The sequence below is a fragment of the Bactrocera neohumeralis genome, chromosome 5, assembly GCF_024586455.1.
Source record: "Bactrocera neohumeralis isolate Rockhampton chromosome 5, APGP_CSIRO_Bneo_wtdbg2-racon-allhic-juicebox.fasta_v2, whole genome shotgun sequence".
NCBI lineage: Eukaryota > Metazoa > Arthropoda > Insecta > Diptera > Tephritidae > Bactrocera > Bactrocera neohumeralis.
Window position 1 is genome coordinate 43,975,539 of NC_065922.1, and position 18,475 is coordinate 43,994,013.

An 18,475-nucleotide genomic window follows, 5' to 3' on the forward strand; every position below is an offset into this window, starting at 1 on the left:
ATGGGTGCAAGCTAGTATGGGGATTTGTGTGTACAAGTGTCTCAATCAGCGTTGTGAGACGGTGTCTGTCATTGCGTAAGTGTAGGCGATACAGTATGTTCTGAAAGCGAAAGCCATTTTGATAATAAAGCAAGACAGTCTTATTGTTTCGGTACTCCAATCCATTACTTCAATCGATAAATATTATGAGCCTAAAAAGTTCCATTGATCCCTTTCTTAGAATAGTTTATGAACTATTACTCAGACATCACCGTCTGTAATTGTTTCATTATAAAAAAGTACTCGTTAGAGTTCAAGAATATCTAAGGATTATTTTTTCTCTGCCGAGAGTCTTGTTCTGATTATATGAAAATGATGTAAGGTATTTTCTGGTTGAAGCCAAACATATGAAAATCCTCATTCCTCATTAAATATATAAGCACCGACCTCTAGACGAAGAAACATATCGAAGAACCTTTAGTTGCAAGACTTGGGAGCTCTTGGCGCGGTAAGAGATCTTTAACCGCCGTTTTCAGAGCCGATAACCTCTTTGAAAAGTATCAAATCCGAGCATCATATGTTGCATCTTGACAAAATCAAATCGGAGTACCGTCAATTCCAAGGTCTTGACAAAAAATTAAATCGAAGAACCAAAAGTTGAATGCAGAGTAATCTCTTGACGAAATACGATATCGGTAAACCGCCTCTTAAAGCGCGACGTCCTCTTATATATGTAGAGAGATAGAAAATAATTGAGGTTTTGCACTGCGACCTATGGGCCGTCTCCTAAATCACATAAGGTCGCGAAGGTCCAGTACTCTGAATAATTCCAGGGGCTTGCCGGGTGCAATGGGGTTGATGTGATCCCTGAGCCTTGAGCCTGCTACTGCACAATTTTCAAGATTGAATAGGTGTTCTGGAGTTTCCTCAGTTTGCGCAAGAAGCAATTCGCATGTTGGACAAGTGTTTCTTGAGCCTGCATTGTATAGTATAGAGTGCGACAAGGAAACGAAATTTGTCTCGGGGGAAGTTGATCGCATCTCTAAACCTTGCTAAGGTGTTACCTCTCTGTAGTAACTTGGCGTGGAACATTCCTGTTATTTGCTGCCGGTACCGTTCTCTCCTCACTCGCTCCTTCGTGCAGAGCCACTCTTCTATGATGTGGGACTCCACCAGAATACATGGTTCTAGAACCATCATTCTGGTTCGTCGGCCAGTTCATTGCTGACTTCCTCTTTACGCCGTGGCACCCAGATCAGGTGTACACAGTTCAAACTAATAGGCAGTTCAGTCTTCCTATACACTCCTCCTCTAATAGCGATTTGAGTTCATAAGCTGAGCTCGCTTTTGTGCTGCATGACTATCGCTGAGTATAGCGATAGGCTGTTTGCGATAGTTGCGTTGGAGATTGATTTCTGCGCACTGACTTATAGCAAAGACTTCTGCTTGAAAGATGCTCGCGAAACGTCTCCTTTGGTATGCGGTCCCGCAATGCTTGCTCCAATGCCGTCCGGTATTTTGGAGCTGTCTGCGTACCACACTTCTGCCACCTACTGTACCTTGTAAGCAAGCTCTACCACTAACCCGTTTCCCTCCTAACCCGTCTCACACAAACACAACTAAAAGCAGCGCTGTGGGCTCATCGAAATCGCTGTGACGTGTCTGTCAATACCAGCGCGTATGAAGCACTGATTTGATCAGCTCGATGGAAACGTTGCAAACGTGGCATTTTGCCGATTTCATCTCCTCTTTTATTTGTCGTCTAACGTAGCGCATTCGTGACATTTTTTACGCTTTAAAACGAGTGTTGTTGGTCTTTTTATTGCCACACAGCGCATGCAAGGCGAAGAAATTCCAACGAAAAGTACGTATGTACAGCCGCTTGCGTATGTGTGAAAGCGTGTAAGTGTGTGTGCGCGCAACGCCAGTGACAGAAATTAAATATTGTAAATGCAAAGCATACCGAAGCTGATTTTACTTCTTTATTTGCGCGCAAATTTTTTACTGCTTCATTTTGCATCGCGCATTAACACACATGCACACGCACACATACACTCATGCTGCCACATGCACATACAACTCGCACTCGTCGGAAGGTGTTTATTAGAGGCAGGATTTTGAGGTTTCTCTTTTTTTAATGTTTCATTTTAAATATTTATTTGAGCGCAAGCAAAGCGACACTGAGGCAAAAGAATTGTCAAACAGTCACACACACGCTCGCATACTCACGCACACACATACACGCATATGCACAGAGTGCGGCGCTTACCTATCCCAAGCCAATTTATTTGCACCTATTTGTTGTACGAGCCTACGAAGTTGTTGCCCGACGCTTGCCTCGCGGCAATTACGCTGTTTGCTTACTTTTTGTTTTTGTAAAGCTTTTCGGCGTTTATTTGTTTAATATTTGTGCGAAAATATTTACATGGCAAACAGCGCACGCGCCATTAAATTCAATAATTTTGCATTGATGTTGATTAGATTTTCATTTGAACGCTTTTTTCTGCTGCTGCTGCTTCTTCTTCTTATTTTGCTCCGCGTTGCAAGTTAAGATGACAGAAGCTATCAAAGTCAAAATGTTTATTCCTCGCAATGTATGCTCCAGCCGCTGAGAGGGGTATTTACGGATCGAATTGACTCTGTCTGACAAACGCGATGTTCACAATAAACCGAAATCGGAAAAGTTTGACTTTCACCGTTCACAGAAGAAATATATTTATTTTGTTCTTTTGTTTGTTTGGATTCACGAGCGCTCGACTATTTTGCTTTTAGAGTCCATTTTGTTAGAAGAATCCTTTGCAAGAGGTGAAATACTGTAGAGTAATGCGGAGCCCACATTACACAACTTGCACTCTCCTCTCTCATGACTTATTTGACTTCAGAAGATTTTTTAATAGTCAGCGACTTCAGAATTTCGCATATCCACGACACTTTAATAGTAATTAATGTAATTACAAGTCTTGACCTCCAAACAGTCAAGAAGGAAATATTAAAAGCCCCAAAACTAGGGCGAGGCTAGCCTTACTAAGGGCAAAGAGATCACTATATTGAGCCAACCGCCCACTTCCATTCTACTGAAAGCAGTTCTAGGATGCCTTTCCTTGCTAGCTCATCAGCTTTACAATTTTCTGCAACTCCGCTGTGGCCTGGCACCCATACCAGTCTTATCACAAAGACACTCGATGCTATAGGTAGCGATGTTAGACACTTCTTGACCGACCCTGAACGCACTGTTAATGAAATCAAGGTAGCTATTTGAATGGATGGTTACTTCTCTGAAGGAGCCTGTACCCTGCAACAGTAAATCCCTTTTCTCGCTTAATGGCTGCAAACTCGGCTCATAAAAGGCTGCAATAGTCAGGAAGTCTGAAGTTGGCGTTGATGGAGAGCTCCTGATAGTAAACCCCTCCCCCAATGTTCCCTCCAAGCTTTGACCCTTCCGTAAAGAAGCTCACTACCCCTTTCTTTCAATGGTTTCATCACCACCAAAACACTCGCGACGGTATATGGGCAAATAAGGAGATGCCAGAGTTCGGTTTGGTGACTCCATGATCCAAGTAACCCGGTATAAAGCCAAAGTGGGTGAGGATTTTCGAGTATTCAGACACGTGTTCCTTTAGGAACCCAGATACCCCGACTATGATAGTAACTTTCGCAGCCATACATCTTCCAACGATGTTGACAAGCACCATGTGCAAGATGGCGTTAAGTGTCATGGTTAGAATGGACCTTACACACATGCTGATGAGCGCCATCGGTTGAAGTCTTCTGAGTTTCTTTGCAAGTGTGGTCTGTTTTAGAGTCTTCCTCCACTTAAAAACTTCATGGAGCATAATGGGATTGTCCATGATGTCTTGACCACTTTCGGTGTGACACCACACTCTTTTCCATTGGCTCCTCTACAGTATTGTGAGATAATCGATCCCCATTTTTTCTCTCTCTTCGATATTCGTATTCCATGAAAGCTTCCTATCCAAGATGAGCATTAGATATTTTACTTATCCGCCGGTTACAGACGGATATCTCTCCGAGATTACGTTGCGAAGATAAAAATAGGCAAGCCCAACGTCAAACTCGATAATCTTAATGTCTTCGAACGCCTTAGATGATGTTGGTCTTGTTACAGCTGTCTGCAGGTAAAGATTTAACAAAGCTCACATAGCATAGGAAACTAACGTCAGTCAGGCTCGCTTCCTGTTGAACGGAAATATGATAGTTTTGCTAAAAAAAACTCCAATTTTTTGGCATTATTTCAATGAACTTCTGAAAAAACCTTCTAAAAATGTTTTCATTGAGGAAACACTTCGGGTAGCAGATAATTTCACATTTTGGCCTGGTCGAATGACCACCAAGTTCGTGCGATATCACGCCATTAGACTTTTCCTGTAGGGATATGGAAGTCTAAAGTCTTTGCGGACAATCCCGCTTCGATTCAGTTCTTGGAGCCAGACATCACGCGAATCATTCGCCAGTTATCTGTCGAAACGATCGAACGAGTCAACGAAAATTAGACTCAAGAGATGGACCATCTGAGAGGTAACCGCGGCCAATATTTAAAAGAGATAATTTTCAAAAAATAAGTGCCAAAGAATGTTCTTTTGAACGATAATAAAGATTCCCCATTAAAGGTTAGGTTGCAGTGTTTTTCCTTTATAAAAGTAGAGAACCTCGAAATTGATCACCCTTTATAATGATGTACATATACATATACTTCTAGATCCGAAATCATTTGCTATTACGATATCAGTGAGGAAGAACAAAGAAAATAAATTATAAACCGTTTGCGTTCTATTTAAAGGTAAATTCTCATATTCTTAGACACCATCGTGGTTATGTGGACTAAGTTCTAGAAAAGATTGAACCTTTCAAGACTGTGTCGTTGCAGCTTCCAAAGCTTTTAACTTCAATGAAGAAACAATTACATACTAAAATCTTTTCCCGTAAACTACGACATTTTCAGCAATTATTAAAGAAAACCTGCAGTAACCGAATTCAATGACAACACAATTGTATAATTCATTAGACGCATTATTTATGCGCAAAACCTACAAATACAAATACAAGTAAGTATTTCATTTGCAATTCAGTTTTGCATAATGTGAGAACCATTTAAGAATGACGATTTTCAAAGGGGCCTAAACGAACACTTCAAGCAGTCATATGATTAACATATTTTATACACAACTTGCCCACCGAGGGATGAGCACGACAAGCTAAAGCTACACCCACATTTCCCCCGCCCCAACTAACGGCGGATTACACAAACAAGTACAAGAGCGAGCGCTTTGATGAGTGCTTTGACGAGTGCTCGTGCGAAAACGAATATTTACACTAATTTACACAAATCTCGGTTTTGTCACATTATTCACTAAACTAACTCGCCGTAGACAACACATACACATACATACGCATGTATGTGTGGGAATGTATTTATGTTTGTAGTAAATGAAATATGTCGTTTGATGTTGCCATTCAGTGTTGGCACTTGTTTAGCGAGCAAAATGCTGAGCAGGGGCTGCAACGTGACACCCTCTTCAATCCTTCCCTGCTACTTGGGGTATTTGTCATTATACGCTTTGTTGGCCAGCAGTGTTGTTGTGTTTCGTTAAGATACCAACGCATAATTTCGGTCTGCTTAAAGGTCACTTCAGTTGTTCGGCAGCGCTGCCGTCCCTTTCGGCTTTCGTTTGTGTTAAGCGAGTGCCCATTTCGTATTCTGTCGCTTTGTATGAGTTTCTTGGTATTTGTTTAAGGTTATGGGTTGCTTGTTAATATTACTTTCGAGTTCTTTGTTTGTTATTCATATTCCGGTCCTTTCTGATGCTTCGACAGAAAATTGTGCGTCGAATTCAATTTTGCATTAACTCTTGGTAGAAATCTAGTACGAATCAGTACATAATTGAGGAACTGTAGATCAATATTTTATATCAATATCTTAATACAAAACCAAATGTAATGTCACGCCTCTTTAAAAAATAAATTAAAAATTGCAGTGGAAAGCAAATCATAGGAAACAGAGATAACTTCGAGGCCTTTGCATTTGACTGTTCAAAAAACCGACTTCTAAATTTCGAACACTTTCCTAAACAAAGTGATCCTAATGATAATGATTAGCATAAAGCTCGTCATTTTGTAATAGGTGGACGACACGTCTCCAGTTTTCTACTCGACTTGCACTCCTGCTCTCTGAGGGCACTCATCAGAAACTCGGTATAATGGCACTGAGGAACGTCATTTAGACGGCGTGTAGACGTGGAGTGAAAACAACAGACTACCCCGCAATGCTGCGATCGAGCACAACAAGACTGGGATGGGATATATACTGAGTTGAAGAGGGAAGCGAGACGCAAATGGCGACATAAAAAAAGACCGAAACGCGTTTTCTACGAAAAGACTAACGGAAGGTTTCAACGATGGAGCATGCTCCTGTTGAACCCAAAGTCTTGATCTAGTGGCTAGCGTTCAAGGCATGCTGAAGTTATGGAGAAAATACTTCTCCAGCCTACTGAACTCCAGTGAAGTGTAATATCTGGAGATGGCGAACCCGACTCCCCAATCGATGATGAGGCTCGAATAGCAATTGCCGATGCAGCAGGGGCCAATGGATTATTGACAGAGCTTATTCAAATACGGCGGCAAAAATCACAAGGTGAATACATCCGCTTCGTTGCCAGATATGGTTGGATGAAAACACGTCCAATGATTGGAACCAAAGTGTGATCTGCCCAATTCACAAAAAGGTGGACCTCACAATAAGGTCTTATCGAACGTAGTATATGAGAGACTGAAACCACCGACCAAATTGCTGGAGAAAAAATATTCTAAAAGAGTCCACATCTGATATCATTGACTTTAACAACCCCGCCGTTAGTTCTCCTTTCTCCAGACTGGACAAAGAAGCAAAACATATGAGTCTGGTTGTGAACGAGAACAAAACAAAATATCTTCTGTCATCAAACAAATAGTCATCGCACTCGAAACTAGGCTCCACCTGTTGATAGTCATAAGTCGTAGCTAATGTCGTCTGTATTGGAACGAGCATAAACACCAACAACAATATCAGCTTGAAATCCAACTTAATATCACTCTTCTCGTCCTACTACATGCTGCGGAGATATGTACAATTACATCATCTGATGAGTCGGCCACTCATAAGTGGTTTATGGTCCATTGCGCATTGCCAACGGCGAGTACCGCAGTCAATTGGCACGATGAGCTGTACGAGATATACAGTGATATAGCTCAGCGAATAAAGAGACAGCGGCTGCGCTAGCTAAGTCATGTTATCCGGATAGAGGAGAAAGCTCCAGCTTTGAAGGTATGGGATTCAGTACCCGCCGTTGGAAGCAGACGAAGAGAAAGACATTCACTCTGTTGGAGAAGAACCTGATCTGGAAGCGGTGCGCACGACAGTAAAGAAGAAGAAAAAGAAGAAGTTTGTATGGGAGCTATATCTCACAGGGGCTCCTTCCGACAAAACATCAACTTTTGGATCAAAACTTCAGATCAAAAAAATCAAAAACAGAGAGACTACTTTTCGTATTTGTAGACGCACTGACTCTCGGACATGGCTGAATCGTTTCAGATCATCACGCTGATCAATTATATATCGTATGAATATGCTTTATAGTTTCTGACGCTTAACAAGTGTAGATAGCTAATATACTGTCACAACTCAACGCTTTGTTTTTCGGAAATGAAACAATTGAATTTGGTTGTGAAAACGGTATGTCAAATTAACGCAATATTAATCTGTACGCTATGTACGGCCGAATAAGTCTAAAGCTAATAGAAATATTAAGCAGCCAGTTGCGTTTGATAAAAAAAGTTGTGAAAGGAATACAAGGTTACCAAGTCAGCCATGCTTTTCGTCACATAGTTACCGACATGAAGCAATAGAATAAACGCAGCGGCCGTTTGAAAACCAACACTAGCACTCGAGTTGCTTACGATGGCAGCAACAACGATCGTCTAACAACAAAAAACAAAACAATTATACACAGCTATTTGCTACACATGAGCAAGAAAAACATCAAGACGTAACACAATATTCAGCTAGAAAAGAAACTCGACAAATCTCTCATACAAAACTGGGGAGCAAAGAGCGCAGCAGGGTCGAGGCAAGCGGTCGCACAAGACACGCGTGGGGGTCGCAACATTTCCATTACCGAAATGAGAAAATGACATGCGAAATTCGCGAATTTCAGCTGACGGAAGTCGTTAAGTGAGTGGCAAAAGCTAGTGTGTTCGTCATAAGCCTGTTTGGATGTAGTCTACAACTAGGCGCTAAGCTGCAAGAAACATTCAAATCTTAGTAGCTAAGCTCCTCACAACTTGGCGGATACAAGCCAGTTGAGGTCCGCACCCCACCACCAGGCTGTCGCTTAGCAGTTGCTTGCTGTCGCTTGGTGTCTGTTAACATTTCTTTTCTCTCGCATTCTTTCTTTCACACCTTTGAGGATAACTGCGCTTGGCTGACTGCCTCTTGGCACTTCAAGTCTTTGTTTTCTTTGCAGCGTAATATAAACCAAAGCAATTTTAAGTGAAGCGCAGCAAGAAAAAGCTAAACACAAAAACAAAACAACAGTCATAATAAATGTTAGCGGTACAACAACATTAATAAGAAGAGGGTATAAAACAACAGGCAAAGCAGGTCAAGTGTTGGCGTCAGGTGGCCATCAACCATCAGCCACCAACAATCAAACAAGTTGAGATGTAGTAAAGCTGACGCTGAGTAGAATAATATTGTTGTTGTTGCTGTTCTTGGTACTGCGAAGACAACAGCGGCAATGGCTATAGGAGTGGCAGTTGGTGGTGGCAACACTTATGACCACAACAAAAAACAATGGCGTGCCACAGATGGCGTCCATACAAAGCCTCTAAGCGCCGCAGAAGGTGTTTTGTTCAAGCACGCGAAACAACAATGCACTGAGAAGAGGAAATCATCTTAAAGAACAGCAGCACTGCATGATGGTACTTCACAAAAATACGCCCGTACCACATGTGACTTATGTATGCAGATTTGTAACCAGCAAACCTGAAATAATATGTTTAAAGAATATTTTTAAAAATTTAAGAATCTTGTAGTTGTTCAAGCTCAAACTTTCCTAAAACCTTTCTCAAACTCTAAATTTTCTCCAACTATCAAGTCTTTCTCAAACTCTAAATTTTCTCCAAATTTTCTTAAGCTCAAGATTTACTCAAGCCTTTAACTTTTCTCGAACATTTATTAAGCTCAAGTTTTACTCAAGCCATTCTCAAACTCTAACTTTTCTCGAATCTTTCTCAAGCTCCAACTTTTATCAAGCCTTTCTCAAACCTTCCTTAAGCTCAAGCTTTACTCAATCCATTCTCAAACTCTAACTTTTCTCGGATCTCGGCTCAAGCTTTTCTCAACCCAAAATACTTAATTCTCGTCTAACTCAATTAAACCCTCATATGTCGCAAAGTGTTAGTCAACATTCTTCTCAACCTTTTCTCAACATATTGAACTCTTTTTAAACTAACAGATGGTCGGCAATATTTTCAACATATTCTCTCACATTTTAAAGTCTTTCGAACGCCAATTCTTCTTCTTTACCAAATCAATGTTGTCGTATAACTCGTACAGTTCGCCGTTCCATCAAAAGCCAAGGGATCATAAATCTTCCGCAAAACCTTTCTCTCAAAAACTCGTAACGTCGATGTTGTCATGTTACATGCCTCTGCACCATATAGCAGGACGGGAATTATGAGTGATTTATAGAGTTTTGTTTTAGTTCGTCGAGAGAGGACTTTACTTATCAATTGCCCACTTAGTACGAAGTGGCACCTGTTTGCAAGAATTATTCCTCGTTGGATTTCTTTGATTCGACTTTTCACTTTAGATCGTCTTCAAATGGATATTTTTTGTATATAAGGTCTTAAAAATTTTTTAACTAGCGGAAAAGTTTGTTGGGTGCAAAGATGTTCATAGCTCTGTACGAATAAAAGAAAAAATAAAAAATACTAGAAGACGTTTAACCTTACAGAAACTGTCTTACAGTCCGCAGTTTACTGTCGCCTATAGTATACCAAACTATACAGTAAACATCGCAAAATTTTTCACCTTAAGTCAATGTTTGGTCTGCTGTTTGTTTATGAAAATGGGAGGCTCACCACCCATATTCGAAAATATATAACACGTATATCACATACCGGTGCCCGATATTTCATTGCTTATTTGGCTTTCTTCCCTTCTCCTCTCTCCTTTCTATACATATGCCATTTCTTTTAACTTCATAATTCCCTTGTCAAACACCCCTCTATTTTGTCGATTTTGCTGCATCTTGCAGTCTTGGAATCAAATTTGGTAGTGTGAAATGTTGGTATACGTAAGCAATTTAGTAAATTAATCTCAAGTCACTGTTGTGTAGACTTTGAAGACTAATGTTGTTGTTGGCAATTTCCTTAGACCATCTTTGTTTGTTGATGCATCTGATAGTTGCTTTGAGAAATGTGTGTGCAATTGAGGGTTTTCAAGTCGGCTTCTTATCTTACCTGGTGCAGTTATCTGAGATTTAAAAAAAAAAACTTTGAATGAAATTAAGAGGAAATGCAATTACAGTAAGAGGGGTTACCCCAGGTCTAGAGATCAATTTAGGGGTGAAAGAAGGTAAAAGTTACCGATTCATATGAAAATTTCAATTAAAAAGTCCCTAGCCTACCATAGTAAAACACAATATTTTTGGCAAAATTCGTTTTTTATTCAACAATCTTCAAGTTTGATATATGTCCTATGCTTCGAAATAGACTTCCGTTTCAGTGATCACATCCGAAAATTTCTTCCCAGCAAACATTCTTTTGAGATATGAGAACAGGAAATAGTCGCTGGGTTCCACATCTGAACTTGTCACACGGTGCATTGTGTCTTGGCAAAACAGCACTTTCTTTTCTTCATATACGGCCGGTTTTCGACAATTTCGTCTTTGAAACAGTGCTATAACCCTACGTAATAATCGCTGTTGGTAGTCCTCCCTTTTTCAATGTAAAAGTGATACCAAATAAAGACGCCATAACCTTAGAAGCCGATTGTTTTCCACGCTTTGGAACGGGTTCATTGCATGACTGTCGATTAGACTTCGAAGAGAAATTGTGGACCTATTGCCATTGCCACATATCGACACAAAAACTCTGGTTTATTACGCTTGAATATCACCAAATACTCCTCAGTATCATCAACTCCTTGTTGTTTTCGGTCAAAAGTGAGTTCGCGCCGCATCTACTTTGCACAGAGCTTTCGCATACCCAAATATTCGGGTATTACTAACTAAAAATCTAATGGATTTGATTCTAGTTGTGCAATCTATTTATCATGTCAAGACTTTTCAATTGACCTTTTATTTCTACGACGTACGTCATTAACCCTGTCGGGAGTACTGGGACAATATGTCCCAACAAGTTTCAAACTTTTGTATTTTTTTTATTTTTAAAATGAGACTTAAAATCTCAATACTTTTTTTCTATGGTATATATAATCCCCATCGATATTTTCGATTTCGAAAAGAAAACTTAATTTACATGATTTCAAAGTATTGTGCTTAAAAGCTTCAATTCAGGTGAAGAAACCGCAAAATTACGACGAGAATAACGGCAATCAAGGGATGTAAAGAAATTGGCTTCTTCTCTTCAACAGAATAATGTTTGTTAAGCATTTGATCGCTTCTTCGCTTATATTAGAAACACTCGATCGCCCAGCTATGGGAACATACCTGGAAAACCGAATAATTCAGAATTTTCAGGAAAATTTATTAGTAATGAAAGCCAGTTAGAGATGAACGACGGTACACTTCGGCATTTTGGATTCTAAAGAAGGATTTTGAGTTTCAAATTGTCATAGGCCAAGTTTCGAAAAGGTGCAACGGAAACAAAAAGACGGGCCCGATCTTTCTGACCAGAAGATATGGCTCTCCGATCATGTAATATGCACATAAAAATATCAAGTTGTTTGTAAAACAAATTTCCATGGTTTTCGTGGCCAGTAATTAAGTATTATCATAATCGCATATCGCAAACCAGCGGTAGGTAGAGTTTCCAAGCGCACTATAACTGATCTTCTCAATATTGGAGTAATTTTTTGACTTTTAAACTTATTGGAATATGAAAGAAACGTATATAATTATCTCTACAGAATGCATTTAGTAAAGGTCATGAAGTCATCGAAAACTTGTCTAATGCGAGTCGTACATATATCGCTGTAAACGATTAAAAAAACGAAAAAAAGTTAAATAAACAGTGCTTATAAATCGCCTTGTTGCCATCAGAGGATCTCAACGTTTTTCTTATGAATCGGCTGAACACAATTTGGTTAATATTTTTGGTATGACGCGTGTCAACGCTGGCACGTATAGAAGATCTAAATTCCCAGGATTAGATTAGAACCCTACCTTCATCAATAGGATCATTACTAGTTGCTTGATGTAGGCCATGAATACATATGACGTCGAAACATTCTGATCGCTTCTCCCGAAAAACAAATTGTGATCAACTCAGTAACAATATTTAACGGTAAATTTCCCCCACTCTGAGCAAAGCGAGATTTGCCCCTCTCTTGCAGAAAATAGTGGGAATTTTGCAAGGTGTGTCAGAGGCAAACAACTAAACGTACATATCTACACTAGAAGAGCTCGTATAACTGGTTATATGTACATGTGTTGGTGTAAATACAACTGTAATTGTTTTGTTTCAATTCCATTACACGAATTGGGAAAGCCATAGCTTTTTGGATAAAGGAAACAATCTTCAAGGATGGTAGATTGTAGTAAGCGGCTCCACTTTAACACTGACTGGACTAGAATCTGCGGCGAGCAGAACGCATAAATTGCGAAATTTAATTCAATAACAACACAATTTACTTGCTGAGCACGCACATATGTATATTTGTTTGTAAGTGTAGATATTATATTATATATATATGTAGTCGTCTTTGTATATAGTTTATGGCGTGCGGCATGCAACATCGCCGGTATAATAAATTATCAAATAGACAGCTTAAGAGAGCGCGCCGAGCGAGGCATGCGCACGCCAACGGAAAGAGTAGCCTTCTCAAAGTTTCTGTAGAGTTGCAAGAACCAAAGAGTACAACAATTACCCGCTTTCGTGCGCTGCTTTCGGACGCCTCGAAGGGAATTATTCCTCTTCGCCAACTCAAATGTGCGCACAGCATATGTTTTGGTCAATATTTATGTCACACAACAACAACAAATGGCTACATGCATATGCACAACGATATGGTGTTGCAAGCGCTGCTTGCACAATTACTCACTCGTGCTTGCTGCAGGTCATTCGGCACAAATGTTGCTGCACTAAATGCTGCGTCGCGGCAAGCAGCAAACCAAAAATTGCAAAAATGAAGCCAAAAACAAAATAGTGTGTAGGTAAAAACTGGTTAAAGACAACAACAACAACAGCGACTGATTTCGTTGTTGTTGGCGCTTTCCCACTAATTCAGCATGGCAAATAGGAAATATTGCCGGGCTTAAATGGTGCAGCAGCAGCACAAGTGCCGCACCTTAACTCAGCTGAACGCATGTTATTGTTGTTGCTTTTTGTTGCTGATATTGCTGCTGTCATCAACAGTCGATGGCAATGACGTCACATTTGACATTGCACCGCTTAAGCTGTGTATGCGTGTGCGTGTGTGTGTGTGTGCAGCAAGCGCAGTTGTTGGCTGGTTAGCAGCAGGTGGCACGATAACAGGCACCTGGCGGGCAGGGGCGGTGGCGGTCGGAGGTCGGAGGTCAGACTGGCACTTTGTCGCTTGCCATTTATGCTAAACGAGCGACTCGCATGTGGTTGTTGTTGTTGTTGTTGTTGTTGCTGCGTACTATTTACATGCATATGTGGAAATGCACATGAAGATGCGCCAATTTATGTGCTTGCATGTATTTGTGTCTCAACATGCAAGTGTGTGTGCGTGTGTGTGGGTTTATTTTTGTATGCGCCTCAGCGCTGGCAAATTAGTGTGGAAAATTTCGTTAAGCAGCGGGTATAAATGCATTTCGTCGGATGTAATTTTAAATGCATAAACAGAAAGCCAACAACATTAGCAACATTCCATGTTGTTACATTCATGCAGCACAACAACAATAAAGCACTTTTCCGCCAACATCTATTTTCGGTTGAAAATGAAGAGTTTTCCGCAGCGCTCAGTGAATGCCGTTGTATTCACACAACATCAAAGGAGTATGTGTGAGTTATTGTCGCTTTTATTTTGGTTTCTATTTTACATTGTAACTTTGGCAGTTGTCAACGCCACAGCCACCCACCCGCGCCCGGTATTTTTGGCAACTATTTAGGTGTTGTTTTGAATATTCATGCCTTTTAGTGGCTGTTTGCGTGTGTGTGCATTTCCTTGGCAATATATCGTATGTATGTATGAGCGCGCGTAAATTATTTTGGCAATATCCAACATTTCCCTTTTACAGCTGTCACTTCTTGTTTTTAGCGCTTTTTGCTGCGTGTTGTTGATGCCGTTCATCGGTGCGTATGAGCGACAAATACGACTATATTGGACCATGCCAATCTGTGGCAAAGCACATTCACCGACTATTGACAAATACGCTTTGCCAATATATATATATTTGTGATGAATTAAAACTATGAAAAAAAACCTGTTAACTTTAGCTGCACCGAAGCTGTAAACGCTTCACACGTACATTTCTTATAGCATAAAAGGGTATAACAAAGGCTTTATTTTGATTTTGATCGATCAGCTTGTGTGGCAGTTATATTATATAACGATCTGATATAGCCGGTTCCGACAAATAAACAACTTCTGTTAGAGAAAAGACGTATGCATACAAAGACGGCCGAATGGACAAAAACTGCATCGCTAAATCGACTCAGCTCGTCACGCTACCACGCGGATCATTTACATATATATTTATGTATATGTATATACTTTATAAGATCTGTATTGATTTATAAGTTTCCAATCATATCACAACTACTGTAGCAAACCTTTTTTTTTGTTTGAAGGAAGCGAGTTAGTTGATGAGATTCGAATAGCACCGAGCTATTCAAATACCGCGGCGAAGAACTGATAAGCGGCATACGTCAGCCTCTCTCGACGAAAAAAGACCAAACTCCACAAGTCACTTATCATCTCCGTCCTGCTATGTGGTTCAGAGGCATGAACACACACAACTTCTGATGTGTCGGTCTTAGGAGTATTCGAAAGAAATATATTGCAGAAGATTTATGGTCATTGCCAACGGCGAAAACCGCAGTCGATGGAGCGATGAGCTGTTCGAGATATACGACGACATTGATATAGTTCAAACGAATCAAGAGATAGCGGCTACGGTGGCTAGGTCATGTAGTCCGGATAGGAGAGAATATGAAGGAAGCAGAGGAAGAGGAATACCTCCACTCCGTGTGAGAGATCTGGTAATGAAGGGCCTGATAGATGGATGAAGAATTCTTTCAACTACAACTTTTGAAAAAAAAAAAAAAACAAATGTCTCAAATTTTAATTATTTTGTAAAACTGTCCAAAAATTCTATTTTCAGTTTCTTATTTCCTTCGTTCTTGTTATAGGTTAAGGTTTTAATGAAAACACTTATTTTTTTACTAACTTTTTTTCCCAAAGTTTATAATTTCTATGTTAATAGTAAAATTCTAATAAAATATTTCATTTTTTATATGAGAAAAAATTGTTAAAAAAAAGAGAAAACCCATGTAATCCCCCAATATATTATACTTGAACAATATCTTGATTTTTGATATTTTTTTCATAAAGAACAATAATATATGTAAACCAAAGTCCCGATGAGCTTCTCTGTATCATATATCTATCTATTCTATCATTCTAATAAATTGGAAAATTCACGTAGCTGAAATGAAACCGAAGTCTTATTCACCCAAAGACTGTTGACACACCAGAATTAATCCCAACAATTTGTGGATTGTTTTCTACTTCTACAATAACAACAACAAATAATTCCTTTTAAAAGCAATGTTACATCGACTGTTTGGGAAATTCTTGACACCTATGAAAAAAAATCTACTGGGGTCAAGCCACTTGATATTATTGGTTGACACGTTTCTTTTGAGAAAGATAACAAATAGCTTGCAAGCATACAGCATATGACGACCACTCAAGGTCGTCGGATTCATGACATTTCAAATCACATCACTGAAAACGCCAGAATGTTATCATCAGCATGGGAAATCAGCGTACTCTTGATTGGATTTTCGCAATGCTATGTGACACTCTAGTTATCTTCAAGAGGAACTCCCTCTTTGCTGATAATGTATTTTTTTTTTTTTTTGAACATGTGGGTTTCAAGAAGAGAAGGAAACCCAATTTTCGAAAAATTGTTTAAACAATTGTCTTCCACGTTGCCAATTGTCACCCTCCAAAAATAATTCACAAGTGTTATAACGCACGTTATTGGAGGTGACGAGAGAAAATAAGCTCTTCCACAGTTTCCTTCAAATATCGTCTAACTTATGTACGAATAGTCATAAATCATGGCTCTATAGCGTCCCTATGACTATGGCTAGGCAAAAATAATTTATTTAAAAATCTACAAGGTGCTTTCCAAAGTAAACAGGACTTTTTGAATCTAGCGCCCCCTGGTGGCGCCATCTATAAGCCTGACTGGTGCGTTAGAATCTGCTATCTTTACTGAGTGTCCAGTGGGAATTTCATGACCTTTCATAGATTGGAAGTGAAGTTATCGCGTTTTAAGTGTCAGTATGTTTGTGTTATCGGCGCGAAAATGAGCTTCGAACAAAGAGCGAACATAAAATTTTGTTTTCAAATTAGTAAAACTTTTACCGAAACGTTTCAATTGATGAAACAAGTTTATGGCGATGATTGCCTTTCCCGTAGCAGAGTGCACGAGTGGTTTCAACGTTTTCAAAGTGGTCGTGAGGACATAAATGACGATCAACATGTGGGCCAATCAAAATCTGTGATCACCGGAAATTCCATCGAAACTGTGCGTGAATTCATCAAAAATCAAAAAATCAGCCGAAATCATCATTGATATTCATGGAAATGGAATTGAACATCTCCAAAACATCGATTTATCGCATTTTTATCAAACATTTGGGCTTACGAAAGGTGTGTGCGCGGTTTGTTCCGCACAAATTGACTGACGACCAAAAATTGATAAGAATTCAATATTCGAAGGACGATTATTTGACAAAAAATTTTAACCATTAACCATTAACCTCTCCCCGTATTCACCTGATATGGCACCGTGCGACTTCTTCTTTGCACCGGTATACTGGCGGCTATACCGGCCAACGAGCTAAAACATTCGTTCGACATGCTTTTGGACCGTGCAAAAAGCTGTATTGAAGCAGAAGAAGACTTTTTTAAATAAAATAAATTGATTTTGCCGATAAATCATTTGTTACGTTTTTTTTAAGTCCTGTTTACTTTGGAACGCACCTTGTGCAAATACGATCACCAACGATTTCATCTCCACATCTTTTGGTGAATTCCGTAAATTTTTCCGACTTTCAGGTACATAATGAGATATATTAACGAATACTTGGCAAAATAACTTAATTTCACTTTTATTTTGTACCAAAAATACGCGCAATAACTGCATTATTTCTTTCAATAATGAACTTTGATCGATTTTTATATTAAATATAGTACTTTTTTGTATTTTTTTAAGAAAGTAATGTTATAATGTTGTTCTTATATAGCTTTCTTATATGTTTCTTCTTAATGCTGTTAGAATACTTGTAATTATTATTGTTTGTTTTTCACTGCACAAATGCAAAACAAATCAAAGAATATCATCAAAAAGTCTACCAGAGGGCTTGTTCGGGAATTGAACCCGAGACCTCTCGCACCCGAAGCGAGAATCATACCACTAGACCAACAAGCCCTTATATAAGTATATAAATAGATAAGTGCGTTGCTACGAAGCACAGCTTCAGCGTAAGAATAACAAATAAATAAGCAACTAGAACTAAGCAACAACGCGCAATGCGTAAGCGATTTAAGTTCATTGCACCAACAAAGCATGTGCCGTGCACTTATCAGTTTAATCGCTTGTTACCAACTGCGCGAAAGCAAGCACAAAGCACAAACAAGCATGCAAAGTGAACAAATGGGTTTGGATTATTTTTAGACAGCAGTCATCAGTGTTCGTCACAAGCAAAAACAACAAAAAAAAAACTATAACAAAACCAACAAAGGGAACAAATACAACTTTGAAAATACGCAAAACGTCAAATCGATCAAACAAAGCATTATACAAGCACACACACATACATATGTATGTACATAACAAATAAAAAATTTGTGCAAAATTTACGAGTTTTTTATAATAATTTAGCTAACAAGTACATACATACATATATATCTTGATTTTCATGTGTGAATGCAAGTGAATGTAAAGTATTGTAATTTTCTCAAAAAAAATGTGGCTCTCGCCACATACAGTTAACCGCCTATTTTATTTATTTACTCGAATTATTGAAGATGATACATTTGCCACCATTTTGG

The 18,475-nt window shown here is 39.2% G+C and overlaps 1 non-coding gene across 1 annotated transcript; it reads right to left on the reverse strand.

Annotated features, from left to right (window-relative positions):
• Window positions 1–17,780: 17,780 nt before the first annotated feature.
• On the reverse strand, window positions 17,781–17,852 carry Trnap-cgg (transfer RNA proline (anticodon CGG)). The gene has a single exon. It is a non-coding gene; the product is annotated as a tRNA-Pro (tRNA).
• Window positions 17,853–18,475: the final 623 nt, after the last annotated feature.